Genomic DNA, 19,204 nt, shown 5'->3' with positions numbered 1-19,204 from the left:
TGAAGATTAAGAATTTTGGCAGTCTTCCTTTGACGTGATTTATCCAGAGTGTCAGAGAGCTGGTTTGCCAGATTAACTAAATCTGGGGTGATACAGTTTTCCAGTATATTGTGGTCCTTTTTAATAGAAGGGAGAGATTCCAGTTCTGCCCATTAATAAACACAGAGTTAAAAGCTACCCCAGTGTAATCAACATCTGAAGGAAGACCAGAATTTTCTTTAAAAATAATCTGGAGATGATTCTAATCATGAAGAGGTTCATCAGATTTTTGTGTGCAAAATCTGAATTTTGTTCCAATCAACAGGCTTTGGAAAAGCCCTAGGAATTGCCTGATGAAGTCACCGAGTGATTGCCAAAGCCTGACCATATAATAAGTTAGTGGTCAGGTGTCACAGTTATAATTGTAGAGACCTTTCAGGACTTTGCCAGTTAGTGGCAAACCCAGTGCTGGGCCTGGCTTCACTGATAAGCATATGAACTAGTTGATATAAGCCAACTATAGGTTGATAGGTTTGAGTGACTGTATGAAATTCCTCAGCAAATGTGTGAAGGTCTTCAGTTACTTTAGGAAAAGCTTTGACTATGGGTCACAGTTCAGCTTTAGTCCAGGGATTATAGGAAATAAAAAGTTTAGCCTCTGGATTCTCAGAGGCTTAATTTTAAAGGGACAGGTTCTGATAAGTTCAGTAGAAAAGGAGAAGTTTGGTGAGAGAATTAGTATGGGGAAGCTGAGGGTATAGAGGAGGTGTAGGTGGCATAGAAGGGAAGGAGGAAGATGGCACTGGCGGTGGGCCCTGGGCATGAGGAGCAGAGGGAGAGAAAGATGGTGCCAGGGCTGGAGCCTGAGACAGAACAGCCAAGGAAGAAGAGCCTGAGGCTTCAGGAACCATTTTATCTTTCTTTTAATTGTTTGTTTGCCTTAGTTAATCTTAAAATCTTATTTTGCAGAGAGGAAATTTTAGGTTCCTGATAATGTTTGGAAGCCTCAAAATACCAGTTGAAATAGGCATTCTGTTCAGTTTTGAGCTATTGTAGTGGATTTAAGGAAATTAAGTTTAGGGATTTCAAAAGTTCCCCATAATGACCATTGCTATTCTAAATTGCCTTTGGTTAGGTCATTCCATTTAGTTATAAATGCACATGAGGAAGGATCATGGTTCTTAAACGTACAGTCAGCCAGAGTCCTTGTAAGGGGGTACCCTCAAAATATTTAGACAACTGGGATCTAATTTCAGGGAGGTTTTTCTCCAGAGTAAAAGAATAGTTTTCAAACAGCTTAAACAGCTACTAGCTTAAACAGTTTAAACTACTTAAATAGCTCAAGCAGCTCAAACACCTGCATGCTTAATATCAGCCAGTTCTAAGGGAACAGCCAGGTTCTCAGCCCAGTTCCCATAGAACAGCCCCTATTCCAAACGAATGGGCCAAAGGCTGAACTGGCACAGTTCTAATAAAACAGCCCTTTTTCCTGAAGGAATCGGCCAATGCAAGCTAGATCCAGTGAAACTCTGATTTCAAAATCAGACCAACGTGCCAACGAGTACTCACATACAGAACAAGGCCTTAACCAGAAAGAAAAAAACCTAAAATAGATCCCAAATAAAGCGTGGAGAGTATTAAAATACAAAGAGGGCAGAAGCTTGAATCCAGGAGAAAGACATACCTTCAAACATGATGGTTGACAAGAAAAGCAGTGAGTGACAATGGGCTCAGTTGTGGGTAATGCACCGTTTAATCACCAGCCCTGGAGCCATTGGGAGTCTTCTTTGGTCCCCATAAGGGCCACCAAAATGTTGACCTAAAATAGACAGACGGCCAGCTATTTCTTTTCAATAAATGGTTCTAGGACAACTGGATTTGCACATGCCAAGAGTGAAGTTGGAGCCCTACCTCACACCATATAAAAAATTAATTCAAGAAGGACCAACCACCTAAATATAAGAGCTAACACCTTATAAGCTAACATCTTATGAGAACATGTAAGAATAAATCGTGACCTCGTTAGCAATGTATTCTTAGATATGACACCAAAAGCATGAGCAACAACAACAAAAAGTTTGCTTAGACTTCATCAGAATTTGAAACTGCATCAAAGAACATTATCAAGAAAGTGAAGGGGCTTCCCTTGTGGTGCAGTGGTTAAGAATCCGCCTGCCAATGCAGGGGACATGGGTTCGAGCCCTGGTCCAGGAAGATCCCACATGCTGAGGAGCAACTAAGCCCGTGCACCACAACTACTGAGCCTGCGCTCTAGAGCCCATGAGCCACAACTACTGAAAACCAAGAATCAAAACCAAGAATCTCTGAGAAATCTCACAGGTAAGAGAAGCCTAAGAAGACATGACAAATAAATGTAACATGGTATCATGGATGGGAGGCTGGAACAGAAGAAAAGATATTAGGTAAAAACCAAGGTCATCTGAACTATGGACTTTAGTTAATAATAATGTATCAGTGTTGGTTCATTAATTGTAACAAATGTGTCATACTAATGTAAGATAATAAAGGGGAAACTGTATCCATAGGGTATATGGAAACTCTGTAATTTCTTTCAGTTTTTCTATAAATCTAAACTGTTCTTTAAAATGGTCTATTAATTTTTAAAATGCTAAAAAAAAAATCAGTTAGCTGTACTTGTGTGGGTCTATTCCTCTCTCTCTCTCCCCTCTTCAGTTGATCTTGTATCTCTTCCTTTGCTACACCACATTGTGTTCATTACTGTAGCTTTAGGATAGGTCTTCAAATTGGGCATCGTGGAGCCAAATGTATGCTTTCTCAAAATTGTTTTAACTATTCTAGCTTCTTTGCCTTTCTCTGTACATTTTAGAATCAACTTGTCTGTATTTACCAAAAATTCTCTAGGATTTTGACTGGAAGTGTATTAAATGGATGTATAAGGGGATACAACATAACTTGCTTAATCAAACCCATATTTAGGATTCTTTTCTACATTTAAAACAAATCTGTAACTTGTTGGTGATTTTTAAACAATTTTCTTCAGTTAAGTCCTCAAGAATGAAGTTAAAGTAGTAAATGTAATGAATATTTTCTTCATAAATCATCTCATTACTTTCTAAAAGAAGAAATCGCTATAGTAGAAGAAAATACAGTTCTATAAGCATATCTGTGATTAAAAATAATCATAGCGGAGAATATGTTCCATGAAAGCACAGACATCATGGATGTGAATCCAGGTATCTCCAGAACAGCCTGAAGACTTAGAAAGGTTCGATTTCGCTGTAAAATATTAGTCACCCTAACTCATGAAAGTTATTTACCATTTGGGTTACTTACCTTGAAGCCTTTATGCGCACCATGAAATGCAGCGTCTGGGTGCAGCCAGGAGGTAGAAAGCACCCAGCAGGTTAGACAGAGTTTATTAAGGGATTACTGACTGTGATAAAAGAGTGACTGGAAGACCTCAGGCAACTCTCTAGGCCCCGGGCCGAGGGAGACAGGCTCACGGGAGCATAGCTGGTGGCAGTTCCGACCCGATGCAGAGGTGCAGCTCAGCCCACAGACAGCAAAGCTGGCCCCTCAGGCCGGAGCTAGCCTGGAGCTTCTGGGCAAGCAAGAGGCCACCCTGGGGAGCACAGGCCAATGAGCAGCACCCAAAACCTCAGATGGGCAGGGACAGAGGCCTGCAGGCACAGGGCCTGTGCAGACTCTCCCTCCCTCCCGGACACAGGTGGCTGCGTGCTGTCCAGGGGCGCCGGTTTCCCTGCAGAGAGGACAGTGCTCAGGGTCTGCCTGGCGAGGCTGCAAGTGGGCGGTGTGTTCGGTCCCTGGCTGGGCAGGATCCACCGGAGGTCCTGACACCACATCGTGGACCCTGGCTTCACTGGAAGCTGCCCCAGAGCCAGTGGACCCCTCTGGTGGGCTGAGTGCCTGGCTGGTTATTGCCCAAAGCACCATGGGGGGTCATCCTCCCGGGGGCTGTCAGCCTCTGGGCCCACAGCGCCACCGCTGCTTTCCTTCCTCTGATGTGGCTTCAGGAGCAAAACTCATCTGACGGCAAGGACCTTAGATGCACAGACATGCAGCCCACAGCGCAAACATCACACAGAGGACAGCTGGCTGGAAACCACCCCTCAGGTGTCTACTCAGAGAAACAAGCACCCCAAAGCCTGCTCAAGACGGACTAAATGCCCTTGAACTCAAAAGAGACAGCCCTTGGGGTCAGGCCAAGTGCACAGGACACGCAGTGTCCCCTGGAGGTAAAACACCTGCAGCTTCTCTGCCGTCCGACTGTGACCGAGACCAGTTGTGGTCTAAGTGCCACGGAAAGAGAAGGCAGTTTCCTGCGCAGCCGTCACACTCCGGAATTCCGGCCTCAGAACCACCAACCACTCCCCTTCTGAGCAGACACGCTTCGTCCTGGGGACGGCGCTTCTCTTCCTGCCTTTGTTCCTCGTAGACCATCCTGCACAGAGCCGTCCCAGGACAGCTGCACTTAGCCCCAGATGCCATGAGACACTGCCCTCTGCTAGCGCATGTCACCTACACCACAGCCCCAGCCTGGGGGTACCTGATGTGCCACCCGTCGGAAGCCGCGGCCAGAAGGGCTGCCCAGGACTCCCAGCTCTCAGCGGCCTCGCTGGAAGGCGCTGTCATTTAGCAGGAAGCTTCCTCACAGGCGCCAGAGAGCAGGCGATGGGGGAATCGTAGGTGATCATCTTCCAATCCTAGTTTCCTCCCTATATTCAGAACCAGCTCTTAAAACTAATAATTGATCGTCCAGGACCCGGCGGTGGCTGCTTTGCCCAGAGGTGAGCAGGAGGTGGCGGGAAGGTGGGACGCCGGGACACACCCCCTGGAAGAGGGGCCCCAGCTCACACACCTGAGGGGGCCCCAGGGAGTAGGTAAGCTCGGCGGGTCCTGCTTGGGCCGGGGGCGAATGAAAGGAGGGGAAAAGGGAACGATCGGGTGAAGAGCAGCAGTGACGTCCAGCACGAAGGGTTTATAATAACCCAGGAGGGAGAATTCACGTGCATGCCCTCCAGGGGTGGGGACAGACGTGATACCCCCTCCAGGTGGTACAGTTACCTGCGTACGTGTGTGTCCCCTCGAGCTAATAATCCATTCAGAATGTGGTCCACGTTTTCCTCAGCTTGTTTCATCCAAGGCACCCAGCATTGCACATGATTGCTCAATAAACACTTATTGAATAAAAAAATACCTAGCTGATTGGAAATCTAACTTGATAAGATGGAAAAACATAAGGGATTTTAAAGTTTTGTGTAACTTTGTTAATCAACTCAAGAAGTCTATCCATTCCTGAACCCAAACCTGAAGGAAGCCAGATTCACAGCACTTCAGTGGCTCAGGAGAAAACCCTTCGCCAGCACCCTGTCCACCTGGCCCTCAGGACAGCTGGCGCTGACCCAGGACACCAAGGAGGGCCAGGTAGCCAGAAGTGGACATGTGAGCTTGGAGGGGAGACCCACGCGCAGAGCCCAGCTCTATTCTGCCTGAAGATGAGCTGGGGATCACTCAGAACCCCCCCAGCCGCCCCCCCTCACCCAGCAGGTCGGGCGCTTGGACGTGAATCGGCCCATTTCCCTCCTCCTGTCCTTGGGGCTGCACCCCCTGTGGTGGGAGGAGGGGTTCCCTGGTGGAGCCTCTCCATCCAATGTCCAAGGAGACCGTGTGCCGCTGTGCCGGGCGCCGGCCCTGGTCCCTCCTCACGTCTGGAACAAATCAGGGCCCGGCGAAGGAGAGCCCATGACAGGGTGTGGCAATGGTCTTCGTTCTCCTGCCTGCAGTACTACACCACTGGCTGGCCTGGACTTGATCTGAGCAAGGCTGCAGAATGTGACCCACGCCAAGCTGGGCTCTGAACCACGGGCGGACCACAGACACCCCACCTCGGCACTCACACTGACGGCAGGCAGCTCAGTCCTGGGAGTAGCCACGCGTGGCTCTGTTTGCAAGGCGGGTGCGTGTGTGGATCTGCACGCGCATTAAACCCTGCGTGGCAGGTGGCGTCGCGCCGAGGTCACAGGCCTGGGCTCTGAGCTCGGATCCCGGCTCCATGACCCGCCGGCCACCACGCTGCCCCTTCCCGCATCCTCCCACGGGAGTCACGCAGGGACCCCGCCTCACGGCCTCGTGGTGAGGAAGCGGGGATGCACTTCTGTGAACTACGGGGCACAGGACACAGCCGAGCAAACGTCTGCTGGCTGCAGCCACGGCGGGGGTCGGGCTCAGTCTAGAAGGAGATCAGCTTCGTGTGGGGGGCACCCATTTGCCCAGAGGAGGAGGAGGACCCGGGGTCCCTTAGGTGCGCGGGCCTAAGCCCAGTCTGGTCCCAGCTCCCTCCAGGACCCGCCCCCAGAGGGAAGCAAAGGCCCAGCCCTGTTGCACCCTCGGTGTCGGGGGCTGAGTCAGAGGCCAGGCCCGGGGTCTTTCGTCACTCGGAGTCACTTTAGACCCAGGCCACTCTCCCGCAGGCGTGAGGCCAGGATGCGCGGTGCGGGGCACACGGCGGGCGGCCGCACCTGAGATGAGAATCAATACCTTGGGGGGGTGTCCGTTTGCGAAGAACAGGAGCAGGTGACAGTCGTCAGGGTGAAGCAAGACGAGGAGGGTTTTCCTCCAGTCCTCCAGCCTTGTCGGGCAGGGGGCTGGTGAGCCTAGCGACCGGGACGACCGCGGCAAGGCCAGGCCGAAGCTGGCCGCGGCCGGGTGGGAGGAGCAGGCCTGACTGGGGAGGCCCCGAGCCGGGTTTGGCCTGGAGACTCGGAAGCTCAGCTCTGTGGTCCTGCGGTTCCGACCGCGATCCCAGAACCACCTCCCCGGGCATGTGTCGCCACCACTAAAGGAGGAGCATCTGACTCACTCCCCGGACACGTGTGTGGCCTCGAACGTCAGCAACAGCTCCTGCGTACGGAACACATACTACGTGCCAGGCGGTATACGACACTGCATGTCTACGGCATAAAAGCTTTTTGTTTTGTAATATACACAAGCCTGTGAGGCCTCTGTTATCTCCATCCTACAGATGATGACACTGAGCCACCGGGGAGATGGGTGACTTGCTTAAATGTCATGGAGTCGGTATCTAGCAGAACCGGGACTCAGACCCAAATCTGCACAGAGATCAAAGCCGTTAGCTGCAGAGCATACGCTTAAGAGTTTACAAGTACTGGTTTGTCTTGAGGCGGGAAAATCAGAATCTGTCCTGGTGTCATAATTTTTTAAAAACTTTGCTGGCTTCTTCTTTTTTTAACCTACTATTATTTGGGTAGAAAAGAGAGAGGGGAGAATGATGGAGTACGAGATCTTATGAGCAAACCTTCCGGCGTGAGTGCTTCAGGTCACTTGTGACTTACTGGCTAATGATATCAGATAATGCTGTATTACTCAATCAACAATTTTGTCTGTGTGCACGTACTCTATTTACACGTCTACGCTAGATGCTGAGAGAATCTTTGAGAACAGCACACAGGACCAGTTCAAGCTGTCGGGCCAGATGGGACTGGTCTAGTCCAGCAATGTTGAAAGCCCATCTCAGGCCTGTGAGCTTGGCTGGTCAGTAGCTCAAAGGGCTCATTTGTCTGCACTTGGACTAGGGGTGGATGTTTATGGCTTTGAAATGTTAAGGGGGTTCCGCTGGCTCCTTTCCCTAAACCCCACTCCTGGTCCTTGTTTGGCCATTCGATATGTGGTCACAGCTGGACAATTTCTTATGAAGAAAGAAAGGAAACCTGTACAGAAGGGCTGAAAACATCAAGCGTAACTCACCAGTGGTAGCTTTCCTGGGGCCCTCGGCTCAAAGTCCACGGCACAGGGATCAGAAGCAGCCCTGCCGGCTCAGTTCAGCCACCGCCACGTCCTTCAAGGACCCACTGAAAGAGCTGGTTTCTGGTGCATACGGACGATGAGCACTTTCTTACCTAAATCCGGACAAGAAAAAAATCTTTCTGGGAAAAAAATTCCTCACGGTCGCAATTCAAGGAAGAAGAAAAACATTAGTAAACATTTAGGTGCCTCACCGCATTCAAGGCTGAGCAGTAAGGTTTTCAGTGCGTACTCTTTAAAGACAGAGATCATTTCATACCCGGTGGTAGTTTGGAAGGTTCACTTTCACTTTATTTTACAACACACACCATTGGAAAATAGGTCAGAATAAATCATGTCCTCTCAGGATGAAACAAGCAAACTTTATTAGAAATCTCATTTAATTTTGTTATTTTAGGTGAGCAGTTTTGTGTTCTTCTGAAAATGGAAACAGTTCACACTGTATCCTGGAGGACAGGGCACTGACTTTTGCCCTCAGCCATGGCCACATCCTGACAAGTATCAACCTGATTGTAAGAATTTCGCTTTCTTCTCCTCCAGGCCCGGACTCAACCCACAGCAGGAAGGACTGGCCTAAGCTCCCTGAGCCTGAGACCCATTACACTCAGATGGCGGGGTGACAAGAGAGAGATGGGACCAGGGACGGCCCGCAGGCTTGTTTGTCCTGCACCTCAAGTCCCTGGCAGGGAGCTCCGCCTTTCAGACAACGCTGTGCGACTGTTCGTCCTCCCAGGAAGCAGAATGGCAAACACCCTCCTACCCACCATGCCAGGGGGCGGCACCAAAGGCCAACAGTGGACCAGGAGCCAGAGCAACCCAATTACACCATAAATTATTGAGTTTGTATCAGGTCTTAAAAAGAAAATATGTACGTAATGCTAAAATAATCTGTTTCAGGTCATTCTTCCAAGAATAGGAGTTTGAGAATAAAGGGATGTTCTTGTCAAGGTTTTTCATCCTAATCTCCCAAAGCCCATGTTTCTTACCTGCCATGTCTTGGAAAGGTGGTTGTTTTCCTCAAGAGGATTTTATTTAGGGCTCCCATCTGGATGTTGCAAAAGGGAGGACCCTCTGTGAGCTCTGGCTTGTGTGCCAGCCCTGACCCCTCTCTCCTGAGGGGTTGTGGGCCTGGGAGCGGGGGATCCTGCAAGGAGAGGGGCAGAGGGAAAGGTCCAGGCTGGCAGGGCCCTGCGCCAGCAGGAGCTCAGCACCCGGGTCAGCCAGCCGTCCCCACATGCACCCAGGTCACCTGCTGCATGCACCAGCTTGGGGCGTGAAGCCTTCGTGTTCTTCCAGTTAATCCCATGGGTCCCTAAATGCCCTTATTTGCTGGGCTCCCTACTTCTACCCAAATTGCCTGAAAATCCTGGGGACTTTCTCGGGGTTTTCGCTTATAACCTTCAGGCGGTGAGAGGCTTGGAAAGTCTGATCTGCCCACCAGCACTGGTGCTTCTGACCCTGCCATTTGGGGGTCACTGTCGGGTCCTGCACGGCCTAATGGACTTCTGTCCACTGAGACAGTCACGTCCTAGATGGTTCAGAGCCCGCGGCCCCCAGGGGCCCCCACAGTGGGCTCCAAAGAAGCAACTCTTTCAGGTCACATTCACGCAGGTTTTAAAACAGTAAGTATCTAGATTTACTTTCTTTCTTCCTTAAACGATTTCACATACATAAAAGTAAATATTATATAATTATTTCTCAAAGGACAGTGAAATGAATACTCAGGTACTCACCCTCTAGTTTAAGAAATAGAACATTAATAGAGCTTTAAAGGAGCTGTGTGCACCCTCCCACCACACTCCTATCCTGTGTATTTCATTATAACTCCACCACTTCAGTATGAACCTCCAGATGCCTTTTTAGTTGGCACGTTTCTATACTTACTCTAAGTGATCTTCTGTGACCTGTGTTTTCTTCCCCATTCAGCTTTATGATTATGAAACGTGTATGCCTGTGGTTAACTTTTTTTAAACTGGGAAGTAAAATGTGTAAATGCTCCATTTTACAGGGTACATTTTCTAAAGCTGTGGTTCTAATAACCCACGAGCAGTGTGTAGGTTTTCCTGTTGGCTTCCATTTTAACACATGCTACAACCCAAACTTTTAGATTTCTGCTAGTCTGCCGGGTGTAAAATGGCACATCACTGTGCACTCCATGCACATTTCTCCTGAAAAACCGACACCTTCTCTATGTGCGTCGGCCAGGTGTGTACCCTCTTCCATGGAATGCCTTGCACTTGAGCACACGTGTGCGTGTGCAGGTGTGTCCTTTCTCTACTTCTTTGTAGTCCACATTAAGCTTATTTGAATAAGTTTTTTATTCCATCTTTATTCTTTGCTAATGAGCATTCAGCAATATAGATAACCGTCAAATATTACTTGCGCTGCAACCCACAGATCTGATAATATAGTATTTCAATTATTATTCAGTTCTAAATACTTTAAAAATTCTCCATTATAATTTTAACTTCGAGTTATTGAAAAGAGGGTTGTCAAATTTCAAGTGATGTATTTCTTAGTTATCTTTATGATTTGATTTAGTTATATTTTGGTCAGAGATGGTCTTCTGAAGTTACATATTCTTTGCAATTTGCTGAGATCAGAAGTTTTATGATATTTCCATGAATGTTTCAGAAAAATATGGATCTTCTCACTGCCGGGTGCAGTGATTTTTATGCAAGTATTGTCGCTTTTGTTCAAATCTTTATTCTTTTGTGTGTTTGACCTTTCACTTACAAGATGTGTGCTGAAATCTCTCACTCCGATAGATTTGTCGATCTTTTTATAACTCAGTTTGTTTTATATACGGTTTAAAACTGCTTACTAAATGAATATAAGTTTGGAATTGGTATAACTTCATATTGAATTGGAACTTTTACCATTACACAGAAACCTCCTTTACTCCTAATCATCTGTTTGATATTAAGCTGTTCTGCCTTCTTGGGCTTAGGATCTGCATGGTACAGCTTATAGCTTTTTTGGGGGGGGTTGTTTTAGATATATCTCTTGTACACAGGAGATAGCTAAATTTTTTTATCCAGTTTGACTGTGTCGTTTACATTTTTTGTGATTATATACATATTAGGATTTTTTCACCATAACTTTCTGCCTTTGTCTTTTTTTTTTTTTTTCCTGCCGTGCCATTTGGCATGCAAGATCTTAGCTCCCTGACCAGGGATCAAACCCGTGCCCCCTGCAGTTGAAGTGCAGAGTCTTAACCATTGGACCACCAGAGAATTCCCCACTGTCTGCTTTTACTGTTTTTTTCTTCCAGTCTTATTTTATTTTGGATGATGGCATTGTCTCACTCCATTCCACTGATTTGATCCTCAATTTCCATTATTTTAATGCTTATCCTAGAAACTTGAATATATTTCACTTAAAAAGCTAATTATTAACTATCCTTCTCCTTGAAAAGAACAATTGGCTGTTTTAATTTAGATTATACTATTTTATGTGTTACTTTCATCCAGCATTTTAGTTCTGGTTTTTAACCCTATGAGTCAGACTTCATTGTTAGTGTTTCACACGGTCCATGTTCGTCTGGATTCTCCCATGTCTACCCTGTTCCTTGCTCCCCATGCCCTGCTGCATTTCAGACCTTCCTTCCTTCCTTCTGGAATCACTGCCCTTCTAAAAGAAATACAACTTTTAGAAATTCCTTTGGTAATATCTGTCCATAGCAAACTGTATTTTTTTTTTTTTTTTTTTTTTTTTTTGCGGTATGCGGGCCTCTCACTGTTGTGGCCTCCCCCGCTGCGGAGCACAGGCTCCGGACGCGCAGGCTCCGGACGCGCAGGCTCAGCGGCCATGGCCCACGGGCCCAGCCGCTCCGCGGCACATGGGATCCTCCCAGACCGGGGCACGAACCCGTATCCCCTGCATCGGCAGGCGGACTCTCAACCACTTGCGCCACCAGGGAGGCCCCAAACTGTATTTTTTGATTTTATGAAATGCCTTTGTTTTACTCTAATAGTTGAAAGAGAGGTCTAAATTTATAGTCATCCTTTTTTGCAACGTTAATGGTGGTATTCTACCGTTTTCTGTTGTTGCTATTGAGAAATCAGCTGTCAGTTAAACTGTTGTCCCTTTAGAGGTGATCTATTCCTTCCACTTCTCTTTCGTGTCAGGCATTGTCACTATGCTATGTCTGGGTATAGGTTTTCTTTTACTTATCCTGCCTGAGACACGTGGTACTTACTAAATCTGACATTTTTCATAAATTCTGGGAAATTCCCAGCTGTGGTACTTTTTGAAATATGGCACGCCCCCATCTTCTCATTCCAGAAATCCAATTAAAAATGTAATAGGCCTTTTACTCTATTTTCTCTCTTAATCTACCCTTCATCCCTTCCACTTCATCCTTTGGTCAGTTCACCAGTTCTCTCTTCATCTGTGTGTAACCTAGTGTTTATCCTGTTCACTGAGGTATTTTGCAAACCTGTGTGGTCACTTTTGAATGTCTCTTTCTGTTGCTCAGTGTTTGATTCCATTTTTATTTCCTTAAACATCATTATTTTGTGTTATGTATCTCATAGTGGCAATATTAGAAGCTCAAGAGTGGTAAAATCTACTGCACGGTGTTTCTATTTATTCTCAGTCATACTTGGTTTCCTCATGTATTTGGCAATTTGGGAGTTTATACTAGGCTGACTTAACCAGGGAGCATCCTGACAGGCACGAGACAGGCACGAGACAATGTTTTTCTCTAGAGCAAATTTACTTCTTCCTGTACTGAGGATTGTCATCATTTGGGGCCACTTAATTTCTTTAGATTTCCCCTTACTCTGTATGTGGGTAGAATAGGTCCCGTTCCAGGATCCTGTCATACTGAAGAGATTTTTTTTCTACCCAGAGCTGAGATGGATGTAGGTTAGCCTTCTGTCTCCCCATAAGGGCAGGTGTAATTTTCTACCCACCTTCTGACAGAGGTGGCCCCCTCTATGCAAGGTCTCAATTGAGCTGCCCATGTTGCACAGACTCAAGGTCTGGTCTCTCGCTTCTCTTTTTTGTTGGAATATTAACATCACAGAGTATTGATAACACAGAGCATTGATATCAGCATGTGACCCCGAGGCAGCCTAAAGTTCCATGTTTCTATCCATTCTGCCGTCAGTAACTCGTTCAGTTTTTGCTGTTAAGGGGCAAGGCTGGTGGGTAGGGGGTGCAGATAGAGTTGGGGATATGCTTAGACATTTGCCCCAATTTCTTACCACCTCAGCAATGCATTTAAATGTCTGTTTCTTGTGATTTAACTGGCCTCTGGAAGTGCTGCTGCAGGATACCTTTTGAGAAATCTCATCTGCTCATCTGTCAAGAGCAGGAAATCAAAGTCTCAGTAGGGTTTTCCCCCTCAACCAGAAACCATACAAAAGTTGACCCACAAAACTTTAGGCCCTTGCTCAGCAGGAGACTCAGCTCAGATTTCCCCTCTTCCCATGACGAACTCCCCGTGGGGTCTTCGCGGGTCATTTCTCAAAAAGGGCCTCTGTTCAGTGCTGCTTCAACCCCGTGATGGTTCCAGAACCTGAGAGGTTCTGAGCACAAACTCTGGAACAGGTGCCTTGGTGCGAGCCTCAGCTCTGCCACGTGTGGTGGTGGGACCCTGGCCAAGGTACTTCAACTCTGAGTTTACCCATCTGTAAAATGGGGCTAATAATAAGATCATACAGCCTACCAGCTCGTGCCGGGAGAAACTGCACAAAATACCGTCCTTCATCAGGGATTCGAGAGTTCAAGGAACACATGATCTGATTCCTGATAAACTCTGTCCTCAATACATCTGCATAAAACCATGGACTGAATGTATTTACATTTCAACACATCCATCCCGCTTGACAGAAAGAGAGGCAAACAGAAATCAGACATACCAGGGAATTCCCTGGCGGTCTGGTGGTTAGGACTCCACGCTTTCACTGCTGGGGACCCGGCTTCAATCCCTAGTCAGGGAACTAGGATCCTGCAAGCCCTGAGGTGTAGCAAAAAAAAAAAAAAAAAAAAGGAAAGAAATTGGCCCTAGGACTTGGGGACCCCCAGACAGCTCTTCCTGGGGCCTCAGGAAAGGACTACAATGTGCAGGGCTAGGGGCTCCTGGAATCTTACACAACCAGTGGGGAAACTAAGTAAGGCCAGCCTCCCTGATTTCACAGACGGGGAAACTGAGGCCCAAGAAGGTTGATCAGCTTGTTCAAGGCCACTCAGTCAGTGCAGAGCTGGGACTGGGAGGGGGTCCCTGAGCCACCCTCAGGTCTCCGCACAGCAGGGTCTCACCCTGTCCTTCTCCTCCTTTGTTCACTAGACATACTTAACCCATTTGGTGAGAAAAATAACTTGATATATTTCTATACAATTTGTTCTAACTTTATACACCTCTGTGTATTTTTATATTATAACCATATTCCAAAATTAGTATGTTTTCACTGGAGTATTTCCTATTTCCATGTAAACACTAACTATGCCTATGCTTGTTGAATTTAGGATTTCTCTAGTTGCAATTTCTATAAAGCCACTTGAGCAAAAAAGGCAATGTATTGCCTTCCATGACTGGAGAACTGAAGACGGAAATGCCAGCTTCAGGCAGGGATGGATCCAGGTGTCAAAGGATGTCCTTAGGGAGTCGTCCCTTTCTGCGGCTTGGATGAGCTGTCCTCAGTGTGGCTTCACCTGCAGGACGGCACTCTCTCCTCAAGGCCCCGACCAACCTACAAGGTCACAGCTCCAAGTCCAGAAGCCAGAAAAGTCTCCTCCTTCCCAAGTTTCATCTCAGTTTCTGGGGCAGGGATGCTGCTTGGTGAGGGGTGTCAAGTGCCACTCCTGGGTGCTGAGGAGCTGTCCCCCTATGATACCACACGGCTGGTTGACAGGGCATGTTTCCTGAAGGAAAACCCAGTGTGGCCATGGAAAGAAACATGAGCAGACGTGGGACAGGCGAACACGGTCGGTCGTTCAGGAAACCCGCCGCCTTAGCCCGGGGGCGGCCATGCACTCTGTCACCACTCGATCCCAGGCTCGCCGGTTGCTTCCAGGGAGGAACCAGATGCACTGGGCTCAAATCCCGTACCTGCCCCACTCTAGCTGTGACCTCAGGCAAGTGCCTTAGCCTTACTTTGCCCCAGTTTCCGCATGTGTAACATGGGGACACCACAGTGCTTGCTCATGGGGGCACGGGGAGGGTCAGACAAGCTGGTAACACAAGCACATTCTATCAGCCCCGGCACGGATTCAGCGCCCAATGTGTGTCGGCTGGTATTATTCATTATTAGAACCAGCATTGCTAAGAAAATAACTTAGTTTAGAAAACTACTTCCACCTTGTCTGGAGCATTTCCCTGGCACACATTCTGCACGTGGAATTGCCGAGGCAGAGGCCGCCTGCGTTCACAGCCCTCGTTACTTGTTGCCAGGCTGCTCTCAACAGCTCTGAGCTGCTTGACAGGGTCGCAGGCGGGCGGCCCTGTGCTCGGGACCCACGTGATCCCCGGCCTCTGGCCCTGTCTAGGATAACCTTCCTTTAAGAGCAAAACAAAACAGGGCTTCCCTGGTGGCGCAGTGGTTGAGTCCGCCTGCCGATGCAGGGAACACGGGTTCGTGCCCCAGTCTGGGAAGATCCCACATGCCCCAGAGCGGCTAGGCCCGTGAGCCATGGCGGCTAAGCCTGTGCGTCCAGAGGAGGCCCGCGTACCGCAAAAAGAAAACAAAACAAAAAAGAGCAAAACAAGACAGCCTGAGCACACACCCGGCAGAGGGAGGGCCGCCTGGGGTGCAGGCTGTCCCCCCGTTCCTCCGTCGCCCGCCACCCCCAAGCTGCTGCCGTGCCCTTTCCTACACCCCCTTCCTGCTGCCGTTCCCTGGGCCGCACCCCGCCGGACACCTGTGCCCTTTCCCTCTCCCAGACTCCTGCCGCCTTCCTTACACTGAACAACACAAGTCTCTTCCCTCTTTTCTTTTTTCTTTTTTTAAACAACCTCCATCCAAACTAGGCTCTGGAGCCTACATCCGCATCACCAAAGAGAACTTCTGGATGTGAAAAGGCCCCGCGGTCCTAAGAAAAACGGAGCCAGGGCTTTAGGACGTTTAGGGAGCACCTGCTGGACAGGCGCTGCTCGGACCCGACTTTCCTGGAGCAAACAGCCTGGTGAGGGAGACACAGGGAACAGCGAGAAGGCCCTCGTTGTTTCCCGTAGAGATAGAAGGCCACAGAGATGTTTTTAAAGCCGTGAGGAAGTCAGGCACAGGACAGGGCGTCCGACCCCATCCAAGGGGTGGTGGAGGCTCCCTTAACCAGGTGCCGTGGAAGGTGGGTGCAGAGGGTGTTGACAGGTGGGGCACACCTGAGAGGCAGCGGCCTGCACGGAGGCCCTGCAGCAGGACGGGCGTGGGTCCCCGGCCGGCTGCGGAGACACGGGGGCAGGGCCGTGGACCAGCCAAGGATGCTGGCCGTTTCCCAAGGGCACGAGAGACCCGGGAAGAACCAGTAAGCCTGGAGTGGTGAGGGTGTGCGCGCACACGTGGTTAAAGGCTACTCTAAGCGTTTTGTAGAAAATGGTTTGTAATGGGAAGAAGTGCAGGAGGGCAAGTGACTTGGGAGGTTGATGCAATAATCCAGACAAGACTAGGCGGCACCTTGGACCAGCATGGTGGAAGTGGGGATGCAAACAGTGCGCAAGTGCGGCGTACGTGAAGCATACGCCGTTCAGCAAGGCGTGAAGCTTGGCTGGATGCGAGTCAAGGTGGGACCCAGGTTCGGGCCTGAGCATCCGATGACCATTGTTGCCACTGAGACGAGGGACAGTGACGGAGGCTGGGATGGGGAAGGAGCCCCGCTGACGACAGGCTGGGCAGAGACAACACAACACAGGTGGCCGACCCTGGACCCCGGTGGTGACCTCCTTGCTTGCCCGGACCCTGCTCCCGGGCCAGGGGGGAAACAAGGGCAGCGAGGACCTGGGCAGAACGGGGAGCGTGATGAGCAGCTGTGAACGGAGGAGCTGTACGGAGACACCGAGGGTGACGGAGACACCGAGGGTGACGACGCCCGGGAGGAGCCCAGCCGAGAAACTCATCTCCTGGGCAGCAGTCGGCTGACGCCCCTGGAAAGAAGGCTGGCTCCCCAGCACCACTGCAGAGTTCACCTCCACACGTCAGGCTAACTGGCTTCTCAGTGATGGCACGTGCGGCCGCCTCTGCAAACATACACAGTGGTGCTCGCAACGCTGAGAAGCCTCTGCAGAGAAATGCCCCGAACCCACTGACCTCAAAAGGAGGGGCAAGAAAGAGAAAGGCTTCAGGGTGAAGAGAGAAATACAAAGGCATGTGTGACTGGTTTCCCTCCGGACACGACAGTGGGGTCATCCACGCACTTTCTATCTAATCTGGCACGACTACCGCGGAGATCTTAACGGAGGTGGCTCTGCAGTTATCTGAAGAGGGAATCTGTGGATCCTGCATGAATTCTTTCAGATGAAGATGAAATTAGAAGCTAGAACTTGGATACTTAAGGGGAGGATGAGGCTCAGGAGAGGCGCAAGCTCCCCAGGAAGTGGTCTCTCAAGAAAAGCAGCTGGACCGTCCTGGGCAAGCCATGATTCTGAGGATGGTCCACTGGTGCTGAATGGGAAGAGAAAACCTCTGAGGAGTGTGTTCAAAGTGCGGGCCAACTAGGAAGCTCCTTTCCTTGGACAGACACCCAGATGTGACCTGCGTCCTAAGGAACACAGAGGAAGCTGATGGTTAGATTCAAACCCTCGATGAGTAGGAGGTTTGGTGGCTGTCATCTACCTGTCCCAGCAGGGATGGGACAACAGATGACCAGGCTGAGGACACTGCAAGAGAATGGAAGGCTTTCTCCAGTGTCCCGAGGCATTCACTGTTGAATTCCCATCTTTGCTTCAAAGCGCAGGGCCCAGTATGTAAGGGCTTTCCTGAGCATCCCAGCACGTATGGGATGAAGAAGGCTCAAGAGGCTGCAACAAACATGGCATTTAAAGGACCTGTACACCAGACGCATGTGGAAGAACAGAGGGTTTTTTTTCTTTTTGTGGTACGCGGGCCTCTCACCGCTGTGGCCCCTCCCGTGGCAGAGCACAGGCTCCGGACACACAGGCTCAGCGGCCATGGCTCACGGGCCCAGCCGCTCCGCGGCATGTGGGATCTTCCCGGACCGGGGCACGAACCCGTGTCCCCTGCATCGGCAGGCGGACTCTCAACCACTGCGCCACCAGGGAAGCCCAGAGATTTTGAAGAAGATGCTTCTGAAAAAGAACAGGGCCCAAGAGAGAGTCTGAAGAAGGCAGTTCCAAAAGTCTGAAGAGAATGGTCTCGAGGGAACCTAAAAAGAAGAGTCTCAGAAAAGATTATGAAAGAAGTCTGGAGGTGACCCTGAGAAGGAATCTGAGGAGGACGGCCCCAAAAAGGGTCTGAGGAAGATGGAAGAAAGAGAATCTGAGGAGTGTTCTGAAAAAGTTTGAAGAAAATGGCGTCAAAAAGGAGTCAGAAAGAAATGACCCTGAAAGATCAGATGCTGATTTGAGGGTAACAGCTCTGAGTGAGGGAAGGTTCAGATGAAAGGAAGAAGATGCACATGAAATACTATCTGGTGGCGACTTACCTGGGGGCACAGTGGACACGACTCCGTGCTCCCAAAGCAGGGAGCCCAGGTTCGATCCCTGGTCAGGGAACTAGATCCCACACGCCGCAACTAAGTGTTCGCAGGTCACAACTAAGGAGCCTGCAAGATGCAACTAAGACCTGGTGCAACCAAAAATAAATAAGTAAATATTAAAAACAAAACAAAACAAAAAGAAATACTATCTGGTGATGCATCAGGTGAAAAAGAGGAGAAAGAAAATGAGGGTGGAAAAGGGTCTGAAGATGCTGGGGGGTGGAGGGGTGGGGGAGGGGGGAGGAAGGTGAAAGGTGTGTGACGAGGGGGATCCAGCGGGAAGCTGGGACAGTCTGATGGCGGCGGGGCTGGGATACTGAGCAGAAGGGCCCTGACCCCAGGCAGCTGCTCTTTCCTGGGCAGTGACGATGACCATGACGATGGGGGGAGGGGGTGGGGGGAAGGGATCTAATTCCTCAAACCCGCTTTGGGGGAGACACTCCACCTACACATGCCCACACCTTGAGGTCACTGTCAGTCGTGTTGCCCGAGCTCGCAAACACTGACAGGATGCCTTCTCACTACTGCTTGGAAAGCTCGTTGTAACGGGCACGCAGGGATTGTAAAAATACGTTAAGTGGCTGCTCAATTAAAACTTCACAGTCATGATGCAAGTAAAAAAAAAAAAAAAAAAAAAGATGGAAGAAGTAAGTCCAAACAGAGCATTCAAACACGAGCTGTGAACAGACTTTCCTATGCAAACAGAAATGCAAGGTGAGTTATGGAATACAACAAAACAAAA

The sequence above is a fragment of the Mesoplodon densirostris genome, chromosome 10 (genome assembly GCF_025265405.1).
Source record: "Mesoplodon densirostris isolate mMesDen1 chromosome 10, mMesDen1 primary haplotype, whole genome shotgun sequence".
NCBI lineage: Eukaryota > Metazoa > Chordata > Mammalia > Artiodactyla > Ziphiidae > Mesoplodon > Mesoplodon densirostris.
The sequence above is the reverse complement of the archived record's forward strand: the minus strand, read 5'-3'. Positions refer to the sequence as shown.